At 45.7% G+C, this 17565-nt stretch overlaps 1 protein-coding gene across 8 annotated transcripts in view; it reads right to left on the bottom strand.

Annotated features, from left to right (window-relative positions):
• The window catches only part of DAGLA (diacylglycerol lipase alpha), a 169882-nt gene that overhangs the window by 108333 nt on the left and 43984 nt on the right, over positions 1-17565 (bottom strand). The window lies entirely within an intron of this gene.

The following is a 17565-nucleotide window of genomic DNA, read 5'->3' as shown; positions in this document are numbered from 1 at the left end:
GACTATTTGACTACTCTTTTACATTCCTAGACTACACTATAACTTCTATGGTATTGCACATCTTTGGTACTCCCCTCCCACCTCCTGGTTCAACTGTAAGCACTGTTTTTGCCCCAACTATTTGATTCTGTGTTTCACTTGTATTTCTGCCATCCCTAGCAGAAAATAAGAGCTGACTCAGGAGGCTTGTCCAGGATTTTAACTTGGACACACTTAGATGCAGGGTGAGAATCATACCCCTAGACCAGCAACACAGTGTGGAGATGTCAACCATATGTACTGAGTAGTGTACCTCTTTATTTATAGTTATCTCACAGATCTGCAAGTTACCTAAAAGCTCACAATACCAGTAAGACTGGTTAGTCTCCTCACACCTCACCATGACCTTCCAAGAGGAAGCTACACTCTCATTCAGTGAATTTCTATTTCAGTGGGTGAGTATATCATACCATGCCACTCTCTCTCATGCAGAATGAGAGGAAGTGACAAGATATTCAAGCACAGTAAAGAATCATTATTTGGACCTTCTAAGCAGTTCTCCTTGCTCAATACCCCGTGACATGTATCAAATAAGCCACACTGCAAAACAGAGTAGGAGAGCAAACGCTCATGAAAATAATGGTCAGGGCTCATTCTTCTCTAATGGTGCTGATGCACTGACCCAATGTGTGGCCAGAGAAGGATAGCAGATACAGATGCACATTAGACTGTCTGATTGTCCTATTTCTGAAAGCAGTCTCAGTTTGTGTACACACAAAGGCACAGTGCACTCTTAATGTTGCAGAGCCACCAAGGAAATGGAGCTGCATACAGCCCTGAGATCCCACATCTAAAGGAAACAGCTGAACTAAGCACCTACATGACTCAGAAAAAACGGTTTTGGAGAATTAATATAAAAAAATTCACCCTAATTCAATACCAAACTCTGAACCGCACAAACATCAGGAAATGCTCAGTTCAGGTTCCCACAGTAACCCTAACAATAGCATCCTGCATGTATGCACTCTGAGAGCATCTTTCAGTACCCAATGACAAAACATTCCACACGGATTTGTAATACAGATTTGTACATAAGACTGTAGAAACAGGAGCAGTTTAAACACATCAACAGTAGAGAATTCTTCTTATCCATGCAGTACTAGAAAAGCACGGAAGCACATTCCATTCCATTATTCTTGTTTGCTACACAGTATTATATTATAAGGAAATGCAATCAGCGAGGGATTTGAATTATAATAATACTGACATTTTTAATTCTACATTATATTTGGCTCCACAAACACTGTGCTCTTCCTGCTTCTGGAAGTCTGCAATTTTAAGTGAATCCATTTGCCAGAAGCCCCTAAGGAAACAACAAAAAAGCAGGCTGACTGCTGAATGAAGATCTTCAGCAGCATAGTTGCCAACTTCTGCTGCAGCCAGAGGGGAGGATGGTGTGCAATAGCTCCCCGTGCAGACCGACTGACTGCTGCCCAAGCTCCCTGTGGACAGAGGCTGGTCTACAGGGAGCTTGGACTGCCCCCCCAGACAGGGGCTGCTGCTGCAGACCAGCCTCTGTCTGCGATGAACCCGGGCCCCCATGGACAGAGGCTGCTTTATAGCAGCCTCCTCTTCCCTGCTGCCCCCTGCCTCCATAGGAGGCAGCAAAGTGGGTGAGGACAGCAGGTCTGTGTAGCCAGCAAGTGCAGGGAGCTGGCTTTCAAGCCAACTCCCTGTGCATATCCACTTCAGCCTGCCCCCTCACCCTCCAGCCATTCTATCAGAAACGGCAGCGTGGGGTAGCAGGGGGCTCTCCAGGAGTGGGACTGGAAATGCACTGACCCTGGAGACTATCAAATAGTCGTGTAACCACAAAGATTTCATGCAGTTACATGACTATTTAATTACCTGATAGGTAACATGCTAATAAGACTAACCTGATTTAGAAGAAAAGCAAATCAGAAGTTAAGAACTGTGGACACTGAAAAGGGACACAAGGAGGAGTCTATGGTGAAGACAGTTAAAGACAATAAAGGGTTTTTAAGGCATGGTGAGATACTTTAGGAACTAAAAGAATCCTGACAATGGACATGGTGAACGGAAAATGGCAGGAATACCAATAATGCTGAAAAAGCAGAAGTGTTCAATAAATATTTCTAATCTGTATCTTGAGGAAAAACATTATGTAATATAATCATATGGTGATGATAAAACTTTTTCCATTCCACTTGTATCTATGGAGGCTGTAAAACAGAAGCTACTAAGTTAGACATTTTTAAACCAAGGGTTTTTAAAGAGCTGGCTGAAGAGCCTGTTGGATCACTAATATTTTTAGTAAGTCTTGGAACACTGGGGAAGTTCCAGAAGAATGGAAGAAAACAAATGTGTTATGACAATTTTTTTAAAGAGGTAAAAGAAATGACTGAGGAAATCAGAGGCCTGTTAGCCTGATATTGATCCTGGGCAAAATAATGGAGTGGCTGATCCAGGATTTAATTAATAAAGAATTAAAGGAGAGTAATGTAATTAATGCAAATCAACATTGGTTTATGCAAAATAGTTCTAGTCAAACTAATTTGATCTTTTACTGATGATTAGAGATATAAAATCCTGTTTAACTGGTTAAATATGAAGTTTAACCAATTAAACAATTAAGGAGGGAGCACTCCAGCCCAGCTGAGCTAGAGCAGCCTCTCCCCTGCTGTAGGTTGGAGCTGCTCCAGCCCCGCCAAAGCAGCCCCTGACTATGGCCCCCGGGCCTGCAGTGGATAGGGACAGCTCCAGACACCCAGAGCAGCCCTGCCTGCCATGTGCATCGCCACCATCGGGAGCTGCCCAGTCCACAGTGGGCCCTATGGGGCTGGAGTAGCTCCAGTTTCCATCAGTTAACCAAAACCAATAAGCATCACCCATTAACAGTGATGTTTATCAAGTTAACCTTCCACAGCCCTACTGATGATATGATAAGTTTGGCTGATAAAGATAATAGTTTGGATATAATATACTTAGACTTCTGTAAGGCATTTGAATAGGTACAAAATTAACATGGTACATATTAAGCACATTAAAGCTAATTTAACCAATAGGTATCAAATCATAACTGAAAATAGGTGGATAATCAGCTGAACATGAGCTTCCAGTTTGATGCTATAGCCAAAGGAGCTAATGTAATCTGGGAATGTATGAACAGGGAACTGTGGAGTAGGACTAGAAACATTAATTTATACCTGTATTTGCCACTTGTACGACCACAGCTAGAATAATTTGTCCAATGCTGGTGGCCCACAATTCAAGAAAGATGCTGATTAAGATGGAGAGGGTTTAGAGAAAAGCCATGAGAATGACAGAAGCATTAGAAAACAGTTAAAAACTCAAGGAGTTCAATTTGTTTCACTTAACTAAAAGAAAGTTAAGGGTGTCACCTCACAAAGGGGTAACCTGATTGCAATCTAGAAGTATTCACAAGGGAAACTAATATGCGACAATGGGCATTTCAAGCTAGCAGACAAAGGTATAACACAAACTAATGGCTGGAAATTGACACTAGACAACTTCACACTGGAAATAAAGCATACATTTCTAACAGCAAAAGTAATTAACTATTGGAACAATTTACCAAAGGTCATGGTGAATTCTCTCATCACTAAGCATTTGTTTTTGGTTTTGTCTGGGGTGGGGTTGTTTTTTTAATCAAGATGGGATGGTTTTCTAACAGATAAGCTCTAGGAATTATTTTTGGGAAGTTTTCTGGTATGTGTTTTTGGAGGTCAGATTAGAAGATCACAATGGTCCCTTCTGTTCTTAGAATCAAAGCGAAGGAACCTCTGTGCCTCAGTTCCCCATCAGTAAAATGGGCCTAGACTAATGGTGACCGGTAGTCTAGTTACCAATGCCATAAAACTAATAGAATTCAGTTTTATCCAGTTTTAGTGTTGGAAACAGGAAATTATGTTGATTTTTCACTTTCTATTTGCTCAAAAACCAAGAACTGTTTTGGCTCAAACTTTCCTAAACAGAACACAGAAAAGAAAAATCACCTTTGTACAAAGATCCACCTTGCAAAATTTTAGCTCCAACAGTGAGTTTCAGAAAGATAAGGACAACTGCAAAGATTACATTTGAAACTAAAGTCAGACTCAACAACAGTAAGCTGTGATCATTCCCATCATAATGAAGTCAGATGCCATTTCCCTGCATTCTGCCTGGAATAAATAACAATTCCAAAACCTGATATTGAGAGTGGTACAGAAAAGAGAAAAGTACCTAAATAGGTCAACTTCCAGTAAAAGATGAGCTTTGCTGGTAAGGAATCCATTACAGCAGGAACCTGCATCCAAAGCTAGCCATACATAGAAATGAAAGGAAATCTGCTCTGCTCTTTCTGTTTCTGATAGTCCCAGTAGCTCACAATCTGGGGCACAGAATGCACTTTCACAGACTCTTCTTCCCTCTCTGAGGTCTCCCATCCAAGTATAGATAAGCTCCATAGCTTTCAAAAGCACATGAGAACAATCCCACTCTTTCAAGGATCCCAGCTGCTGTCTCTTTAAACGCAACTTCCCACGGCTCCCATATTTTATCCATATCAGGATGCACTTATTCATCTGCTAGAACTAGATCATTATCTGATTCAGTCAGACTATTAGCTTTAACAATTTATGAACTGCTGCTCAGGTAGCATGTTGAAAAGTTGCATAGGGCGATTTATTAGAGGAAAAGCAAGGTGCAGCCAGACTCAAAGGCAAACTTTCTCACTCTACAGTGATATAAAATTTTGCTATACAAGAAATAACTCTAGAAACCTTACTCCCATGGAAAGAAGAGACTCATTTGTTGCTATAATGCAAGACAGGTTGTAAAATCATGGCTGGACCTGTAAATGTTTGGAGCTTCACAGTCTGTCAATTCTCTCTGCAGTTAAAGCAACTAATGTACCATGCATATTGAAGTCAACAGCTTCAAGGAGGAAAAGTGGTCCAGGATATAAACCTAGGATTTGGGAGAGCTGACTTCCTGTTTAACCTTGAGAAGCCACATAGAGCATCTTTGTCTCAGTTCCCATCTTTAAAAATTGAGATTATACTTTGTTACCTAAAAGGAGTGTTATGAGGACAAAATATATTTAAAAAGACTGTGAAATGCACTAAAAATCTACTGATAAAAAGCACTATGAGTTAGGTACATTATATCACCATTAGGGATGTTAACAGGTAACCAGTTAAACAGTTACCCAGTAAGCATCACTCTTAATGAGTGATGCTTACCGGGCAATGGTTAACTGGTACCCAGGAGCAACCCCCTGCCAGTGGCCCAGCCATAGGCAGAGGGCTGCTCCAGCCTATCCGAGCTTCCCAACCCACCCACAAAAGGACCAGGAGTCCCTGCAGCAGTGGCAAATCCTGCCTGCAGTGGGGGGCCACACTAGCCTGACCCCAACAGGCAGGGGAAGGGAGGGTATTCCAGCCCCACTGGAGCAACCCCCCACCCATTCCCCTTTAATCGGTGAAGTGTAATGTTAGCACTACATTTAACCATTTAGCCAATTAAACAGGATTTTAAATGCCTAATAATCATTATTTCAAAATGAGCACTTCTGAATTTCTTCAGGCATCCCACTTAATAATTCTTGCTCAAAAGGCACTAGCATAGCTCAAGATTTGTGGTTTTAAAGCAAATCCTTTTTTGTTTGTTTTTATTGAACTCCTTATAATTTACAAAAACCAGCATTTGAAAACTCTCTTTACAGGCTAAATATAAAACATTTTTTTGTAAATGTGGACTGCAAGGGTGTGAATGCACCCCCCATGGTTTCCCAAGTAAGAGGGAAAATCAGCCCCAGCCTTCCCCCAGCTGGTCAGAGCACGGGGGAAGGTAGCTTGGGCAACACTCAGCTCCTGCCTTCCCCTGGCCGGACAGAGCGTACTTACGTGGGGGACCATACGGGGTGCACTCAGTGTACAGACCTGAAAACCCCACATATTTCTCACCCCCTCTACTCTAAAACAGCAGAACTTTATAAAGAGTTGCTTCCCAGAAAAAGTCACTTTTAGACTAAGACTAAACATGAAAAATTGCAGCTCAAATGACTGTTTTAAACAATGCAAGAAGCCACAAAATACAGTAGAACATCAGTTACAAACTGACCAATCAACCATACACCTGATGTGGAACCAGAATACACAATCAGGCTGCAGCAGACACTTGTAAAAAAAAAGTAAATACAGTAGGCGTGTTAAGCACCGGGTATTTAACTACTTGACTAGTCAATAGGTAGCCCACTCAGTCCTGGCTCACCCCGGGTATGGGATCAAACCTCATTGAGGCTCTGCAATTTAAAAGGAAGTAGGAGCCAGGCAGCCTGGCCCCCAGCTCCTACTGCCCTTTAAATTGCAGAGCCACAGCGGGGTTTGGTCCCATATCCGGTGCAAACCAGCACTGAGCCAGACTGCCTGTCCAGCCAGCAGCAGCTTGTCCGCAGGGGGTCCTACCAGGAAGTTGGGACCTCCCGTGGACAGGGGCTACTGCCACAAAGCCAGAGGTGTAGCGAAGGAGGTACAGAGGGGGGCAACTGCCCCCAGGCACCACTCTAGGGGGGCACCGGGCTGGGGTGAGAGTAAGCACATGCTGCGCAGGCTCACCTGGCATGGGCAGCAAGTTATATGGCCGTCCCCCGCCCCCCTCGGCCCCGGCCCGGCCCTGCCTTCGCAGTGTTCAGTCACCTCCCCCATGCCTGCGCACGCTGCACAGCATTTCCAGGTGACCGGGGAGACTCCCGGGCGTGACGTGACGTCACGACCCAAGACTTTAAAAGTGTTCGGTGCAGCGTGGTGCCGGCCTAGCTTCCGGTTCGGAGTCCGGGGACTTCTGGGGCCCGAGTGCAGACTCCAGCCCCACAAAGTGCAAGGCAGAAGGTACAGCAGGGCAGGGCAGGAAGAAAACTAGGGGGAAGGGTTGGGAGAGGAACAGACTTGTGTGGAGGGGGGAGGGAAGATACAAATGCCAGGGGGCCAAGTTCAGACAATGAGGGAAAGGGCAGAAGAGGAGGTGTCAGTGAGAGGGGGGACAGGGTGATGCTGGGAGAGGAGAGGGTAAGAGCATTAGGGTCTGGAGGGGGGAGGTGATGGGAGAAGGCTTGAAAGGAGGGGTGGGCATGAGAAAGGTGAAGATGGAGCAAGTCATGTGAACATAAGAACATAAGAACGGCCGTACTGGGTCAGACCAAAGGTCCTTCTAGCCCAGTATCCTGTCTACCGACAGTGGCCAGCACCAGGTACCCCAGAGAGGGTGGACCGAAGACAATGATCAAGCGATTTGTCTCCTGCCATCCCTCTCCAGCCTCTGACAAACAGAGGCCAAGGACACCCCAACCATTTTATCCCCTGGCTAATAGCCTTTTATGGACCTAACTTCCATGAATTTATCCAGCTTCTCTTTAAACTCTATTATAGTCCTAGCCTTCACAGCCTCCTCTGGCAAGGAGTTCCACAGGTTGACAACACGCTGTGTGAAGAAGAACTTTCTTTTATTAGTTTTAAACCTGCTACCCATTAATTTCATTTGGTGTCCTCTAGTTCTTCTATTATGGGAACTAATAAATAACTTTTCTTTATCAGCCCTCTCCACACCACTCATGATTTTATTCATATCCCCCCTCAGTCTCCTCTTTTCTAAACTGAAAAGTCCCAGTCGCTTTAACCTCTCCTCATATGGGACCCGTTCCAAACCCCTAATCATTTTAGTTGCCCTTTTCTGAACCCTTTCCAAGGCCAAAATATCTTTTTTGAGGTGAGGAGACCACATCTGTACACAGTATTCAAGATGTGGGCGTACCATAGTTTTATACAGGGGCAGTAAGATATTCTGGGTCTTATTTTCTATCCCTTTCCTAATAATTCCTAGCATCCTATTTGCCTTTTTGACCACTGCTGCACTCTGTGTGAGGGCACAGGGGGGCATAAGGGGAATGGGGGCAGAGAGTGGTGAGGGGGTGGGCATCAGGGAAAAAGAGGGCAAAGGGGGCAGGGGCAGTGAGGGAAGGGGGAGGCACCAGGAGGGTGCAGGGTTAAGGGAAGGTTCAGGTGCCAGGGGATTCTGGGGGTGAAGCAGAAGGGCAGACACCTTCAGGGGAGGGATCAGCACCAGAGGAGAGAGGCAGGGCAGGTGTGTAGAGGGAGGTGTTAGAAGAGGGGATGAGATGGGGTAGCTCACTTGATCAGAGTGGGGCTACTGGAGGAGTGGGCACAGGAGGGAGAGAAGGGATGGTGGAGGGGGTCAGGTCGCAGGAGGGTTGAGAGCAGTGAGAAGGGCAGGAGTCAGGACAGCAGAGGAGGGTGAGGAGTTGGGGGGCAGCAGGCACCAAGAGAGATGATGGAGCAAGGGGAGGAGACATGGCAGCAGAGAGAAAAGGTAAAGGTTTAAAAATATGTATTAATAACTTGGTATGCTGCCCACAGCCAGTTTGTTTGTGCCCCGTGGTGCAGTTTGGGTTTATGTGGGGATCAACACGTGGCCGGCGAGTGGGAGCCAAAACAAAAAAGTAGTCAGTGTAATAATCTTCTGTTGATATGTGTTTTAGTAGTTAAATTCTTGGGTCGAAATCGGGTAATTATTGCATTTTATTAATATCAGCAGAGCTGACTTAAATGGGGTCTGTGTGTTGTGTAGTCTTGCCTTAATCTTTGTATTCATGCCTGTCAGTGTGAGAGAAGCTATTTGTATATATTTGCTTGCATATGCAACCACACTTAAGTTGAGGCCCTCAGCATGTTCTGTAAGTATCAGTGTGGCCCCTGGGGCTTCCAAAGTTGAGTTGCCCTAACTCACCCCTGAACACCACCCAGAAGCCGGCGCCACAGACACTAACTGCAGATTCATGGGACGGCTCTCACAGATCTTTCACATGCATAACATGATAGATCTGCAGGAGGGGAGGCAGTGGCTTAGCGAGGGGGCCGGAGGGATCAGTTGCCCCTGGGCACCATGCTAGGGAGGCTCCAATTTAATCCCATTCTGCTCCCCCCGTTATCCCTTCAGCTCACATGCTCCTACTCCGCCTGCTACTGGCAGCTGGAGCCTCCTCCCTGCCTCTCTGCTCCAAGCCTGACACTGCTCCAAACCCGACCCTCCTTCATCTTCACTGGATGGTTAGTGCATGCGGGAGCCCAGCCCCAAACTGTAGGGGGTGGGGGAAGATGCAGTACAAGTTCCCCTCAGCTGTGCACTAGGTTCGGGCCATGCCACATGGCGCATAACACCCTCATTACACTTCTGCACAAAGCAGCCCCTGTCTGCGGCAGCCTGGCCACCAACACGAGCTGCTTCGCAGCAGCAGCCCCTATCCACCGAGGTCCCAGTGGGGATTTGGGGAACCCTGTGGACCTTTGCTGCTTCACAGTAACAGCCCCTGTGCCTCTGCCCCCGCTGCGTCTGATAAAGGCAGCAACGAGGATGTGGACAGATGGCACCACAGAGACAGTGCTGGGGGGGAACCTGCTTTTTAAACTGGCTCCCTCCAGCACAAGCTCCTGTTTGCCCCCCTTGCTGCCTCTGATACAGAGATAGCAAGGGCGGGGTGGAGGGGGGGAATGCAAGTAGTTGACATGACTACTCCCTTACATCTCTAAAATACAGTACAGTGTTGAGCATAAACTACTAAACAAAAAAAAGGGGGAAAGCAGCATTTTTCTTCTGCATAATTAAGTTTTAAAGCTATATTAAGTTAGTTTTCAAATGTAAACTTCTGTAAGAACCACCATAATGTTTTGTTCACATTTACAAACATTTCAAAGTTACAAACCTCCTCCAATCCTGAGGTGTTCTTAACTCTGAGGTTCTACTATACTGGCATTCAAGCCCTCTTAAGATTAACTCTATCATCACCAATACAAACACTCAATCTAAATCTTACCAGACCAGGATTATCCGTGGCTGTCTCGTCAGGTCACCAAAGAAAACCTAGACAGCTGTACAGACAGGAGCACTTACAGCAGAAAAAGTTATGGGCCAAGAAATGTGAAGTAAATTAGACTCATGAGAAAGGGCGGTTGGAGATTCCGAGTTGATATCGTTAGCATTCAGTAAGGGACGCATATACGTCAGTGGATGATACAGAAACTACTGTAGCAGAAAACTCCCTGTGGTGGCTGGCATAACAATGAATGTAGTATTATCTCTCCCATCTAACCCCACAAGCAGACGCACATAAATACAAATAAAATCCAAAACTCTTTATTTGCAAGAGAATTTATACAAATATTTACAATTCTGAGTACTATTGGACATCTATTAGACACAGTACAATACACTGAAGATCAGCATAGGACAAGCCTTCTGAAGCAGGGTTGGTGGTTTTTTGGGGGAGGAAAGTGCGTTATTACCCATGTCCACTTTCATCCATTTTTGATGCAGTGGCAGATTGTTATATATCTTGCTCTGTCATGCTTCTCTTGTCTCCTAGTTATGCACATTTCTTTCTCGCTTTTTTTTTAAAAAGAGTCTTATTTCTGATCTTTTCAGGAAATCTCTCTTCACAGTCATTCCTATTCTAGACCCTGGAGTGGAAAATATCCGTTCAATCTCTCCTCTGTCTTACTGGTTGCACAATTTTTCATTTCTGGGATTCCACTGTGCTTTGTCTCTCCCAGTTCCTCCTCCTAGCTTACAAGCAGTGAGCCTATATTTTGTAAGAGGTTTGTGCATTTCAATATGGTATGGTCTGCTGCTTGGGTGAAACTTTTGCAAAGACATACAGCAGTCTAGTTTTTGTGACTTGTGATCTCTTCTTTACCATTAGATAGCAAATAGTCTTCTCCATGTTAGGTTCAGTGTCTTGCATGTAGCTCAATTTTTGGTAAAGCTGTTTTCTCCTTCGGCTTTTAGAGGCCAGTATTGGTGAGTCCTATTAGTGATGGCATCTAGAAATGGGACACATTTTGTCTAGTTTTGGGTTTCTTCAAACCTGGTTGAAGAGAGAGTATATGGTGCATTGATTGTGATGGCATCAGAAGATGGGTGGTTGTTGTTTTTTCTACATGCAGTTCTGTTCTGCAGAGTCCTAGTTTGGGGCACATGAAGTATTTGCTCACAGAATAGCAAATGTAGTATAGGTTTCTGTTGGAGTTCGGTTCCAGGCTTTGCTCCTTAATGATAAATGTGTTGAATTGCACTTAATAGTTTTAGGAATAGTCTAATCAGGGGGCTGTAGTTGTCCAATGCAATTTTTATGGGGTAGAAGACTGACACACACACATCCATTGACAACCTATGCCAGAAAGATGTTTTCAAGATTGAAAATCAGACACTAATCCCCAAGAGATGACCACATCAAACACACATACTAAGAGCCATGTAAACATAGACACCTCTTCACCACAAACACACATTGACCAGCAGAAACCAGTATCAGAAAACAAAGAGATAAAATATTTGTTCTTTCAGAAACCACAGGCAGGAGTTAGTAACCACATCCTGCAATTTCGCTATCTCCCAGCCACTGCTATTTCAGAACTCATACCACTTATCCTGACCACTCAAACACTGATGTTTCCCCAAATACCAAGCAACAGCTACAATACCCTTCCTGACATACCAGAAAGCAACCATTGGTGACCCTCCCATTGCCTCACACCTTTAGCTGGCAACATATGGCTTTGTCCTGACAAGCATGTAACCATCCTGAGAGGACGCTTATATTTTCATTTGAAGCACTTCTGTTTAATACAGTGACTTAAAGCTCTCTAGGGTATGGATTCTACATACTTTTCATTAGTCCTGCTCAGAGGCACTCCAGAATCTAACTTCGGCCTCAGCTGGAAAGGTCTGGTGTGCCTGTTGGAACACAGCACAGTGTTCCACTTTGATCTGACTCTAGGTACAAGGCTGCATGCTGAGAGCTATAGTCTCTACAGCAGTAGTCACCAACCAATAGATCAGGATCTACTGGAGCATGTGACAGGTGATCTTGACTGGTTTGGCTAGTGCTTCAGCCTCCCCTTCCCCCACTGCCATGCTGCGCCTGCCCTCTGCCTTGGAGCTGACTCCTGGGAGCCTCCAGCTTGCTGTGTACGGTGGAGGAGACAGAGGATGGGGCACTGATTAGGGACGTTAAACATCAGTTAATTGAATAGTCAATTAACCTTATTGGTTAGTCCAGCGGTGCACAACCCATAGGCTGTGTTCCTGGGGGTCGCAGCAAAAATTTTCCTGGCCCTGGATGTCGTGAATTTAAAAAGGTTGAGCACCGTTGGATTAGTCAACTATTCTATAGTTTCCAGACAGCCCTTGTCCGAGGGGGAGGGGTCTGAGCTCCTGGACCCGGAATGAGCCAGAACTGAGCTAGGCTGCCTGCCTGCCTGGCTCCTAACACACTTTAAATGCAGAACCACAGCAGGGGTAGGTTCCAGACCCAGTGCAAGCCAGGATTGAGCTGGGCTGCTGGCCAGCCTGCTAAAAAAAATTTACTGGCAAGAGATGGAGAGAAAATGCATGTAGTCTATAGCATTAACCTCTAAGCTTTTATCGGTTAATTGGTTAATCGACTATACTATTACATCCCTAGCGCTGATGCCAGGGTATCTCCCTCCCCTCACTCCTGTACCCCATCTCTCCAATGAGAGGGGACACAACAAGGCTCAGGATGGCGGGAGGTTTCTGGCAGCTATTCCTATGTCTGAACATGCTCAGCATACTTAAAGGAGCAGTGCAATTCTGTCACTCACACACTGTGTGTGTGTGTGTCTGTCACTCACACTAACACATTGTCTTTCACACTCACCTCCTAACTCAACACATTCTTGTGGTGGTAATGCTGTCGTTACTACTTGTACTTTTTCCAAAATGTGTGTTATTTTTGTTTTTTGACTGGTCTGTGTATTTCATAATTTTTATTTCTCTTTTATGCTTAAATTTAATTCCTTGAGTAATGAGTTCTAAAATGCCTAATCTGTCATGGTTGGAGCAATTATCCCTATGGTAATTTTTAAAAAATAGATATTATATAAAGAGGGTTTTGTTTTCTACTGGCGGTGCACATCTGCACATTACCTCTATATTTGTGTACATAACAAAATTAATTCCCTCTACTTTTTCCATCCATGTGCGGAACACTGGCTGGAATTAGAATTGATCTTCTAGAGGCTCCTGCAGCCAAATCAGGAGATCAGCTGTTAACAGTCTGACAGTACAGTAGGGCTAAGGCAACCCCCCCCCCCGCCCTAGCCCTGTGCCACTCATGGAAATGGCTAGTATGTCCCTACAGTCCCTGGGGAAGGTGGGGCCACATGCTTCCCTCGCCTACAAGGAACTACTGCCAATGGGAGGAGTGGGGGACGGATGCGGCACAGTGCATGGAGCCACCTTCTCCTCCTTCCAGCAGCCACTGTTGGACATGCTGGCCACTTTTGGGAGTGGTACCAGGCCATGGTGGGAGTAAGTCTACCTTAGCCCCACTGTACCACCACTCGGGAGCCACTCAAAAGCCACTGAGTTAAACAGTATCCAGTTGGAGCCCACATCCTGAACCTCTTCCCCTGCCCTGAACCTCCTCCTACACCCCAACTCCCTGCCCCAGGTCTGAGCCCCTTCTGCGCCCAGGCTCACTCCCAGAGCCTGCACCCTGAACTTCCTCCCACACCCCAACTCCCTGTCCCAGGTTCAGCCCAGAGCCCCTCCCACATTCCGAATCCGAACCCTCGGCCCAAGACCAGAGCTTTCACCTCTCCCTCTCTCTCCCCCTCCCCCCATTAGAAAGTGTCTATTGTTTCCTAATGCCTCTAAGGTAGAGCTAGTACTGCTTGCACTGATAATAAAACATTCCCTTCCACCACAACATGGGCAAGGGTTACTTGCTAGGATAGTCTGGGTATATCTTAGGGATGTAAGAGGCAGCAGCACAGGGAGGTAGGTAGGAGCCAGTACCTGCAGGGAGCACTGGCTCCCAGGGAGCTGGCTGCTGCCCCGCGTGTAACCATGTAATTGCTGAAATTTTCAGCAGTTACACAGTTAATCAGTTACACGCATATTAACATCCCTAGTATATCTCACTAAATCAATCTGCTGCCATTGCAGAGGTCTTGTGTAATGGGGCACCTTAGTTCCTCTTGTTCTCTGCCTGTGGCATACAATAGTTTAGTCTCCAGGGCTGTAATACTTTGGTCTAATTCTGATTTTTGGACTTGGTGATGTTGTGACATTCCCCAGGGTATAAAGTGGACTGCTGAACCACTGTGTTCCCTCAACTTGCCAAGCTTTTACACTTCATCAGAAAGAGCAACCACTCCTGGCCTACTTGCACACAGCCTCTAGCACAGACGTGGGCAAACTACAGCCTGTGGGCCATATATGTCCCATCAGCCATTTCAAACCAGCCCTTGAGCTCCCGCTAGTGAGAGGGATCTGGGGTTTTCCCACTCTGGCTCTCCAGCTGGAATACATGGTTGGGCGCTTGCCCTGCTCCGCATGTGCCATGGCTCTGCACAGCTCCTGGAAGCAGCTGCTTGTCCACCCCACACACAGCTCCTACACATAGGGGCAGCCAGTGTGCTGCCCCCACCCTAAGCATCACCTTGCAGTTTCTACTGGCTGGGAACCACGGCCAATGGGAACTACAGGGGCAGCGTGTGGAGCTGCACGGCAGCACCTCCATGTAAGAGTCAGAGAAGGGACATGCTGCTGCTTCTGGGAGCTACCTGATAAAAGCACTGCCTAGAGCCTGCACTCCTGAGGTCCCCACACACCCCAGCCCCTTACGCTGCCCTTGGTTCCAGCCTGGAGCACCCTCCTGTACCACAAATCCTCACCCAGAGCCCACACTCCCAGCTAGTGCTCACACACACACACACACACACACACACACACACACACACACACCAGACCTCACACACACACACACACACACACACACACACACACACACACACACACACACACACACACACACACACACACACACACACACACACCAGACCTCCTCCTGCAACCCAAACTCTTCATTCCCAGCCCTACCTCAGAGCCCACGCCACCAGCTGGAACCCTCACCCCATCCCACAAGCCAACCCCGCTTTTGTGAGCATTCATATCCCATCATTCAATTTCCGTACTCTGATGTGGCCCTCATGCCAAAAAGTTTGCCCACCCCTGTTCTAGCATGTAAATAATTCCCAGCCATACTGTATGAGTGCTCAGCCAGCCACTCATGAATTACATTGCAGAGTGACAGCAACAAATCCTAATCCCAGATTTGTCCCTAGAAATGTGTCTCTTGTACTGACCAATTCTTTCCTTCTGGACAATACAAGCTCATAGTAAGTCCATCATTTTATTAACAGAAAATAATATGCACAAATCCTTTTATCACAAATGAAGTTTCCCAAACACTTGGATCCAAAGACACTAGTTTAAATAAAACAAGTTTATTAACTACAGCAAGATAGATTTTAAGTGATTACAAATAATGAGACAAAAGTCAGAACTGATTGTAAAGAAATAAAAGGGAAAACACAAACTAATACTTATCTTATCAAGCTAAGTGAATTCAAAACAAAGATTTCTCTTGCCATATGCTTTAGCTGTCTTACTGGCTGAACTCCTTACAGGCAGGATTCCTTCCCGCCCTCCGTTTAAAGCTATTCCTTTGTTCCTCAGAAGTGCTGGCTGCTGGAAAAAGGAGGCATGTTTTTGGACTTCTGTCCTTCTTTCTTATAGCTCCCCTTTTCTTTGAAAATCATCTTCAGCTGAGGTTCAGGCAACAGCCAGTGTGTTTACCTGGAACCCCTAGTTGTTCTATTGCAAAGATATAAATTTCTCATGTACAACCTTCTTCCTGCCAAAGAATGGAAGCTTACACATATAATAGCTCATTTGATTGTGCTGACATCTGATTGAGGTGCTAGCTAGCCTTATGTCTCTGGAGAACTTGTTCAAATTTGTTATCCAGACTTGGAACATGTCTTATGCAGCAGAATATACCAGGACAATAATGCTCAGCAGATTATGAGTTTTCAAATGCTACTTAACAAAGCATAATTTGTACAAAATGTATCACGGTAATGTAAAAAGAATAAACATAAGGGTACAGACTGTCACAGATATTTATTGACCGGTGATAAGCAGAAGGTCAAATTGAACAATCTAGTGACCTTTCTGATCTTTCACACTCTGGGCACATCTGCACTACAATAAAAAAAACCCCACATAGCACTAAACCTCAGAGCCGAGGTCTGCTGACTTAAGCTCTAACGGGGCTTGAGCTGTGGGGCTAAGAATAGCAGTGTAGACATTTGTGCTGCGACTGCAGCCTGGCCTCTGAGACCCTCTCTCCTCTCAGGGCCCAGGCTCCACCAGGCCAAGCCTGAACATCTACAGTGCAATTTTATAGCTCTCCAGCCCTAGATCCACAAACCCAAGTCAGATGGTCCAGGTCAGCTGAGGTCATGCTGTGGGTCTTTTGCCACACAGTAGACACACTCTAACTATAACCCTTCTTCCTCCTATGCAATATTCCAAACTGCACAAAGGAAGTAAAGACCAGTGGTTAGAGCACTGAACTGAAAAACCAGTGAGTTGGGTTATAATCCTGACTCTGCCACTGATCTGCTGTCACCTTACCCAAATCATTTCACCTCTCTGTGTGTCTCACATTTTTTGTCTTTTGTCTATTTACATCATCTGCTCTCTCGGGTGGGGAATGTTTTGTACTATGAGTCTGTACCAGGCCAATCACAATGCCATCTGTAACAAGGATAACAATATTAAAGGACTATGCAGCACTTTAAAGACTAACAAGATGGTCTATTAGATGATGAGCTTTCGTGGGCCAGACCCACTTCCTCAGATCAAATAGTGGAAGAAAATAGTCTTCCACTATTTGATCTGAGGAAGTAGGTCTGGCCCAGGAAAGCTCATCATCTAATAAACCATCTTGTTAGTCTTTAAAGTGCTACATAGTCCTGTATTTTGTTGCAGCTACACCAGACTAACACAGCTACATTTCTATCAATATTAACGGGGCACATTGAATTTGGACTCAACAAATGCTGCCTTACGTAAAAGAAATTATTTCCTGTAAATGAAAGGAGGAATTGCAATGCTAAAAGACGCCCTCCCAATCTGCTGAAACGAAGGGGTTGCCATGTATCAAATAAAAGGGGAACACGCTTCCTAAACACGGAACACAGAATGCACACACATACAAACTGCAGCCCCTGAACGCAAAACAGAAAAGAGTGAAAAACAAAGAAACCAGAGTATATAACACAAGAGTAAGCCAGGAGGGGCTATCCACCCCTCAGCTCCAGCAAGAAGTAGATTCCACACCTCAGCTCCAGAGACTCAGAAAACTCCACTGTCAACAGGGCAAATCTTCAAAAAGGAGGCTCCGTCCTTAAAAGCCCCAAGCCCAGGAGGCAAGGAAGCCCAAAGGAGCTAAAGACCAGGCACCACGCCCCTCTGGCAAGTGCCCCCCGTCGTAACTCCCCTGACACACCCAGGAGCCGACCCAGGCTCACTGCGCTGCCTCCCCCCAATCTCCTGAGGCGCCCCTTCCTCAGCTGCGCGTCCACCGCCTCACCCATCACCCACTGAAAGCGGGGA

This window comes from Pelodiscus sinensis, chromosome 5 (genome assembly GCF_052426305.1).
Source record: "Pelodiscus sinensis isolate ZL-2025 chromosome 5, ASM5242630v1, whole genome shotgun sequence".
NCBI lineage: Eukaryota > Metazoa > Chordata > Testudines > Trionychidae > Pelodiscus > Pelodiscus sinensis.
This window is presented reverse-complemented; position numbering and strand designations above follow the sequence as displayed.